Raw genomic sequence first — 9125 nt, forward strand, 5'->3', positions numbered from 1 at the left:
AAAAGCGATTTTTGTTGGGGCGTTGTGGGCCGCGTCGGTGGGGCTGAGGGGGGATTGCGCCCGCGGTGCTGTCCTGGCATGTCGAGCGGTGATGTGCCCTATGATTGGGGGTTTGGGTGTGGGGGTGTGGTTGTGCTGCTTGGGGGTTGGCGGGATGTTGGTCCCGGCCAGCTTGCCGGTTTGAGTTTTTTTCCGGCACGCCCACGATCTCACGATCAATGAGCTTATATCGCAAAAGCGACAGAGCCTGGGTGTGATCGGTTCTATACTATACTACAAAGTGATTTGAAATATACATTGCAAAAAAATAATTTGAAAATAATGCTTTTCGCAGCTGTTACACATAAAACTTACATAATTTGTCGATAAAAATTCCTTAAAGATATATTCTATGCATGGATATATTTAAAATAGTGAATTACGGAAATCGTGCGGGGGGGGGGGGGGGGGGTACGTGATCGCAATTTATTATCTCGATGTGCACCCCCAACGCCCTTCGCTGGGAGAAATGGAAATCCCTCTACAGAAAGCGGGAAGCGCGGCCTATACGATGGAAACTAAATTTTCAAAATTTATTTGATCTCAATTTATTATCTTGGTGTACGCTCCGATGTCCCTCGATGACTTCAATGAAGACTTTCCTTCATTTGTTAAAAATTAAAACAGAGATGGCAAAAGGGGGAACATTTTCAATAAATGAGAAAACAAATTAATTCCATTTTTTACGCATAAAGCAACTACCCTATTTATAAGATCACAACAAACATAGGAATTTCAAAGCAATTCAAATTTATCGCGACGAAATGACTTCGCAAAAAATTTGTACCGCGTCGAAATGAGTCTGCGACAAATTTGTACCACGACGAAATGAGTCTGCGACAAATTTGTACCACGACGAAATGAGTCTGCGACAAATTTGTACCACGACGAAATGAGTCTGCGACAAATTTTTACCGCGTCGAAATGAGTCTGCGACAAATTTTTACCGCGTCGAAATGAGCCTGCGAAACATTTGTACCACGACGAAATGAGTCTGCGACAAATTTGTACCACGACGAAATGAGTCTGCGACAAATTTGTACCACGACGAAATGAGTCTGCGACAAATTTTTACCGCGTCGAAATGAGCCTGCGAAACATTTGTACCACGACGAAATGAGCCTGCGAAAAATTTGTACCGCGACGAAATGAGTCTGCGAAAAATTTGTACCGCATCGAAATGAGTCTGCGACAAATTTGTACCACGACGAAATGAGCCTGCGAAAAATTTGTACCGCGACGAAATGAGTCTGCGAAAAATTTGTACCGCATCGAAATGAGTCTGCGACAAATTTGTACCACGACGAAATGAGTCTGCTACAAGTTGAGCGCGACGAATTGACCTAGACCCTCTTCTATTCAGGTTACGAATGAAGAGTCCCAAACGAAGAGATAGCGCACTCGAATGTATTTCTTCCACTTAAACAGGACCAAGATATCTCGTCTCTGACCGTTAAGAAGGGCTAAATCTATTTTCCGAAAAGATATGCCTTATACACTCTCGGCCTTATATACGGTATTAAAAAAAAAAGAATGGAATAAAATTTTCGCATTCATTTCCTTTCTTGCGTATTGATTCGCAATGGGAACGATGAAATTATCGGATGTGCCGTTCAATGTCCTTTATCAGTGTTTCCTCTATCAAGAGCGTTCGCGTCCGGGTTTTGGCTGTCGATACCTCTGCACGTGGCCGTGTTTCAGCAGGTTGGTAGGTTCTCCTTGCCAATGTGTTTCCGCTGAGTCGATATTTGGTTTTTCTTATCCCTGTTCCGGTTATTCGATGCATTGTCTTTATATGTGTTCCAGCTGTGAACGCATTGTCTTTATTAGTGTTTTGGTTTTAGATGCAAATGTGTTTGTAGGCGTTTGAACTGTCGATGAATTATCTTAATATGCATTATCTTTCCGATTGTCGATGCATTGTTTTTTTTTCGTAAGAGTTTGTTATCGGTGCACTGCCAGTTTTTCGATTGCCGATACATTGCCAGTGTTTCGGTAGTCGATACATTGTTCTTGTCAACGTTTTCCTATTGATATGCTTTTCTTTTGCGTATTTCGGATGTCGATGCACTGCACGTGACTGTGTTTGGCGAATTGAGACATTTCCTCATCAGCGCCATTGCTGTTTCAATACCCCCTTTTTTTTCGGTGTCAGAGAGCTTGTGTGTGTGTGTGCTGAGTTTTCAGATCACCGACATGAAATTTTCATCATCGACTTTCGATACAATTCCCTTATCAGTGTTTTTGACTCTATCGGTACATTGTCCTTGTCAGCGTTCCGACTTTCTATGCATTGCCATACAGTGTCAATGTTTCAGCTGTCGACGCATTTACCTTTTTGTCTTGAGTTCCGGTTGCTGATAAATTCCCACACATTGCCATTGTGTTGTTACGTCAGCATCGAGGGGGAGGGGTTTCGGATTTGCTGACTTTTGATGACAAGGGGGGGAGGGGGGGCTTGAAGGTTGCTTATGTCATCAACCACCCCTTTTTGAAGATATGAAATATTCTGAGCTGCTGACGAAATTTTGCTGACAAGGGGGTAGGGGGTAAAAAAATGGCCGAAAATCTGCTTACGTAATACTTGAATGGCCCCTTATCATTACTTCTCTTTCGACTTTAGATACGTCCACGGTCTTTCTTTAGTACCGCTGTGGTGGCCGAGTGGTCATAATGACGGACCCACATCACGAGGATCCGGGTTCGAACCACACCGTCACCATAGTGGTGATCGGCTGAAGTTGGTTTCCTGTGGTTCCCAACTTCGAGGATCTCTCCATAAAAAGTCTCGCCGCAGAGAGCAACAGGCCTAGAACGATTAATTATAAAATCATTACACTTCACTCATAGTTAGAAAAACTGGTGGCAGATGGCATTACAAGCATTACACAGGGACAGACTTCATGCCAGGTTTCACTACACGCACATTCCAACATGTACCAATTCGTTAGAGATTCCGCAGAGGAATATGGACGAGGTACATGTGTGTGGGGTTTAGTAGTAGTAGTGGTGTTTCGACTGTCAATACATTGCTCTTGTCGGTGTTGCGACTAGACAATAACTCAGCCCGTGACAATGTGTTTCGTCTCTCGATATACTCACTATCCGCACAAGGTTTTGATAGTATTTCCCGACATTGCATCTGTCAAAATTTGCGTTACACCTGTCGGCTGTCGTTCGGGAGATCACCAAAAACAAAACAAAAAAAAACCGGTTCCTAACCTTTCAATGTTTTTTTTTTCAAGCCGAGCACAACTGAGGTATATCGCCATGGGCAATTTACTACCTAGTGAGTTGTGCCGGAAGTGTAAGTATGTGTACCTTACAGTCTGAGTGCGCATCTAGTGTGTTGTGTATGATTTTTTAGTGCTGCCATCTATATCTCAGAAGTGAAGTGAGTGAAGTTTAATGACTGAATATTTGTACTGTTTGTATGACTGTTTCTCTCTGTGGCGAGACATTTTAACGGCGAGATCGGCTCGCACTTGCGCCTTGAAGTTGGGAACCACAGGAAACCAACTTCAGCCGACCACACCTTTCAATGTTATGAGTTCACGAGTACCACCCTACTAAAATAGAAATTTTCGAGCTTCATCCCCCCCCTCTTCGCGTACAAACTGTTGCGCGATAAATTTGAATGATCAGTATTAGACGAATAGGCGATAATTATATAACAGCCTTGTTCGCACATTACAAAAAAAAGAAGAAAGGGGGAAAGAAAGAAATGAAAAAAAAGGGGGGGTGGAGGAACAGTAGATAATTAGATACGAGAATTACAGAGAGATAAGAGATGTACAGTACCCTGCTTTTCGCCCTCACCTTCGTGTTGTCTTTCTCACTTGCGTGTGCAGTATATAATAGAAGGATTAGTTCTGAGAGAAAGATACATTATATATATATATATATATATATGTGTGTGTGTGTGGGGGGGGGGGATGGGGAATGCTATGGAGAACGAGGTGAGGGAGAAAAGCTGAAAAAGAAGGAGAGGGAAACACACACAACTTCGTTTCCATCGGGCTACAATAAAGCTTCGCGGAGAGAAAAAAAGAGGTTGAAAAAACAGGCAGCTGGATTGAATTTATTCTACTGCTTTTGGACGCAATATCACGTCCCTGATAATAAAGGGGGTTAAACATTTGAATAGTCAGACTTTCCTTCATTTGTTAAAAATTAAAACAGAGATGGCAAAAGGGGGAACATTTTCAATAAATGAGAAAACAAATTAATTCCATTTTTTACGCATAAAGCAACTACCCTATTTATAAGATCACAACAAACATAGGAATTTCAAAGCAATTCAAATTTATCGCGACGAAATGACTTCGCAAAAAATTTGTACCGCGTCGAAATGAGTCTGCGACAAATTTGTACCACGACGAAATGAGTCTGCGACAAATTTGTACCACGACGAAATGAGTCTGCGACAAATTTGTACCACGACGAAATGAGTCTGCGACAAATTTTTACCGCGTCGAAATGAGTCTGCGACAAATTTTTACCGCGTCGAAATGAGCCTGCGAAACATTTGTACCACGACGAAATGAGTCTGCGACAAATTTGTACCACGACGAAATGAGTCTGCGACAAATTTGTACCACGACGAAATGAGTCTGCGACAAATTTTTACCGCGTCGAAATGAGCCTGCGAAACATTTGTACCACGACGAAATGAGCCTGCGAAAAATTTGTACCGCGACGAAATGAGTCTGCGAAAAATTTGTACCGCATCGAAATGAGTCTGCGACAAATTTGTACCACGACGAAATGAGCCTGCGAAAAATTTGTACCGCGACGAAATGAGTCTGCGAAAAATTTGTACCGCATCGAAATGAGTCTGCGACAAATTTGTACCACGACGAAATGAGTCTGCTACAAGTTGAGCGCGACGAATTGACCTAGACCCTCTTCTATTCAGGTTACGAATGAAGAGTCCCAAACGAAGAGATAGCGCACTCGAATGTATTTCTTCCACTTAAACAGGACCAAGATATCTCGTCTCTGACCGTTAAGAAGGGCTAAATCTATTTTCCGAAAAGATATGCCTTATACACTCTCGGCCTTATATACGGTATTAAAAAAAAAAGAATGGAATAAAATTTTCGCATTCATTTCCTTTCTTGCGTATTGATTCGCAATGGGAACGATGAAATTATCGGATGTGCCGTTCAATGTCCTTTATCAGTGTTTCCTCTATCAAGAGCGTTCGCGTCCGGGTTTTGGCTGTCGATACCTCTGCACGTGGCCGTGTTTCAGCAGGTTGGTAGGTTCTCCTTGCCAATGTGTTTCCGCTGAGTCGATATTTGGTTTTTCTTATCCCTGTTCCGGTTATTCGATGCATTGTCTTTATATGTGTTCCAGCTGTGAACGCATTGTCTTTATTAGTGTTTTGGTTTTAGATGCAAATGTGTTTGTAGGCGTTTGAACTGTCGATGAATTATCTTAATATGCATTATCTTTCCGATTGTCGATGCATTGTTTTTTTTTCGTAAGAGTTTGTTATCGGTGCACTGCCAGTTTTTCGATTGCCGATACATTGCCAGTGTTTCGGTAGTCGATACATTGTTCTTGTCAACGTTTTCCTATTGATATGCTTTTCTTTTGCGTATTTCGGATGTCGATGCACTGCACGTGACTGTGTTTGGCGAATTGAGACATTTCCTCATCAGCGCCATTGCTGTTTCAATACCCCCTTTTTTTTCGGTGTCAGAGAGCTTGTGTGTGTGTGTGCTGAGTTTTCAGATCACCGACATGAAATTTTCATCATCGACTTTCGATACAATTCCCTTATCAGTGTTTTTGACTCTATCGGTACATTGTCCTTGTCAGCGTTCCGACTTTCTATGCATTGCCATACAGTGTCAATGTTTCAGCTGTCGACGCATTTACCTTTTTGTCTTGAGTTCCGGTTGCTGATAAATTCCCACACATTGCCATTGTGTTGTTACGTCAGCATCGAGGGGGAGGGGTTTCGGATTTGCTGACTTTTGATGACAAGGGGGGGAGGGGGGGCTTGAAGGTTGCTTATGTCATCAACCACCCCTTTTTGAAGATATGAAATATTCTGAGCTGCTGACGAAATTTTGCTGACAAGGGGGTAGGGGGTAAAAAAATGGCCGAAAATCTGCTTACGTAATACTTGAATGGCCCCTTATCATTACTTCTCTTTCGACTTTAGATACGTCCACGGTCTTTCTTTAGTACCGCTGTGGTGGCCGAGTGGTCATAATGACGGACCCACATCACGAGGATCCGGGTTCGAACCACACCGTCACCATAGTGGTGATCGGCTGAAGTTGGTTTCCTGTGGTTCCCAACTTCGAGGATCTCTCCATAAAAAGTCTCGCCGCAGAGAGCAACAGGCCTAGAACGATTAATTATAAAATCATTACACTTCACTCATAGTTAGAAAAACTGGTGGCAGATGGCATTACAAGCATTACACAGGGACAGACTTCATGCCAGGTTTCACTACACGCACATTCCAACATGTACCAATTCGTTAGAGATTCCGCAGAGGAATATGGACGAGGTACATGTGTGTGGGGTTTAGTAGTAGTAGTGGTGTTTCGACTGTCAATACATTGCTCTTGTCGGTGTTGCGACTAGACAATAACTCAGCCCGTGACAATGTGTTTCGTCTCTCGATATACTCACTATCCGCACAAGGTTTTGATAGTATTTCCCGACATTGCATCTGTCAAAATTTGCGTTACACCTGTCGGCTGTCGTTCGGGAGATCACCAAAAACAAAACAAAAAAAAACCGGTTCCTAACCTTTCAATGTTTTTTTTTTCAAGCCGAGCACAACTGAGGTATATCGCCATGGGCAATTTACTACCTAGTGAGTTGTGCCGGAAGTGTAAGTATGTGTACCTTACAGTCTGAGTGCGCATCTAGTGTGTTGTGTATGATTTTTTAGTGCTGCCATCTATATCTCAGAAGTGAAGTGAGTGAAGTTTAATGACTGAATATTTGTACTGTTTGTATGACTGTTTCTCTCTGTGGCGAGACATTTTAACGGCGAGATCGGCTCGCACTTGCGCCTTGAAGTTGGGAACCACAGGAAACCAACTTCAGCCGACCACACCTTTCAATGTTATGAGTTCACGAGTACCACCCTACTAAAATAGAAATTTTCGAGCTTCATCCCCCCCCTCTTCGCGTACAAACTGTTGCGCGATAAATTTGAATGATCAGTATTAGACGAATAGGCGATAATTATATAACAGCCTTGTTCGCACATTACAAAAAAAAGAAGAAAGGGGGAAAGAAAGAAATGAAAAAAAAGGGGGGGTGGAGGAACAGTAGATAATTAGATACGAGAATTACAGAGAGATAAGAGATGTACAGTACCCTGCTTTTCGCCCTCACCTTCGTGTTGTCTTTCTCACTTGCGTGTGCAGTATATAATAGAAGGATTAGTTCTGAGAGAAAGATACATTATATATATATATATATATATATATGTGTGTGTGTGGGGGGGGGGGATGGGGAATGCTATGGAGAACGAGGTGAGGGAGAAAAGCTGAAAAAGAAGGAGAGGGAAACACACACAACTTCGTTTCCATCGGGCTACAATAAAGCTTCGCGGAGAGAAAAAAAGAGGTTGAAAAAACAGGCAGCTGGATTGAATTTATTCTACTGCTTTTGGACGCAATATCACGTCCCTGATAATAAAGGGGGTTAAACATTTGAATAGGTTTAATAAATGATCTTTTTAGAGACCCATAAATGGATCGTCCTCCTTTCTCATGACGTGACTATTAAAATGAATTAAGTCTCATTCATCCACATATTTACGAGTGTCGTGCTCTAGATCAAAGCGTTGAGAGATGGGATAGATTTTATCTCCATCCTGATCGGAATCTCCAGAGACTAGAACTTGGTGTAACTTATTTCCCCCCCCCCCCCTCGCGGGAGACACGTGCATCTGTTCCCAAGCTGTTGCTCCAAATCCGGGACACCGTTTCATCACACCTCCAAGAACACAGGCACAGATTATGATGCCAGGAGAGGAGAAAGCATAAGTAGTTGAAATATATATGATGGGATTTGGAGACACCCACTTGTGCGAGCTTACATCAAAATCAAGACGTGTTAAAAAAAATTACATGTATAAAAAGGGCTTGAAGACGGGTGTTGTCGTGGCGGCTGTTGCTGACAAGTTGAATTTCGTGCCAAACACGTCAACTTCATGCCCGTTTGTTGAAAACAACTCTTTGAACTCCTAAGAAGAGTTATGGAGTCTTTATTTTTATTATATTCATGGAGAAATATTTCGAAAGACCGCCAAAAGAAGAAAACTCTTCTCGAGAAGAGAGAGTTTAACCGTCAATACCATTCGGTAGGGGGAAAAACTTTTCCCCAGACGCTGTTCGATTCTCGAATATATTTTTCTTTCAAGCATTTCTCAACCCTTGAAAATCTAGAATTCGTGAATATGCATTATGTAGTAAAAGACGTCAAATCGTATTCCAGTTCCATTCGGTTTGTACGAGGAGAAGATCCGGAATCGGGAATCTTTTGCTCAATTGGATTTCTCTGGAACTAAATATTTCAGGCATTTCTCCAAAAGTTTCGTGGAAGTATACGAAGAAGATTTTGTTTTTTTCCAAAACATCTGAGGAATGACTGTGAAAATCGGTCTTCCCCCTTTTATAAGTCTTTATACAGCTGAATATGGGGGGTTACTGAATGCATATTAAGATGCAGAAGTACAGAAGACTAGATGCGATGCGGAGATGATTTCCCCAAAAAAAAAATATATATATATATATTCGTAGGTGTTTGTAGGAAATTGAACAACCATCCTCTTGCATTCCGAGCGAATGCGCTAGACTAGTTGTTCTCAACCTGCGGGCCATATGGCCCTGAGATATTTGGAGGGGGGGCATAAGCAGTGCCGTCTTAACGCATGGGCCCATCCAGACATGGCCCGGGGCCTCAAGAGAAGAGGGGCCCCAACAAAAATGAGATTCGGTTGAAATTTTCTAGGATTTACCTGGTAGGGCCTCAGAAAAACCCCTTCGCCCGGGGGCCCATGATCCTCTTAAGACGGGCACAAGTGAAAATCAGGTTAAAAG

The sequence above is a fragment of the Pholcus phalangioides genome, unplaced genomic scaffold, assembly GCF_987345545.1.
Source record: "Pholcus phalangioides strain wild (caught in Gottingen) unplaced genomic scaffold, Ppha-v1.0 ptg000008l_1, whole genome shotgun sequence".
Taxonomy (NCBI): Eukaryota; Metazoa; Arthropoda; class Arachnida; order Araneae; family Pholcidae; genus Pholcus; species Pholcus phalangioides.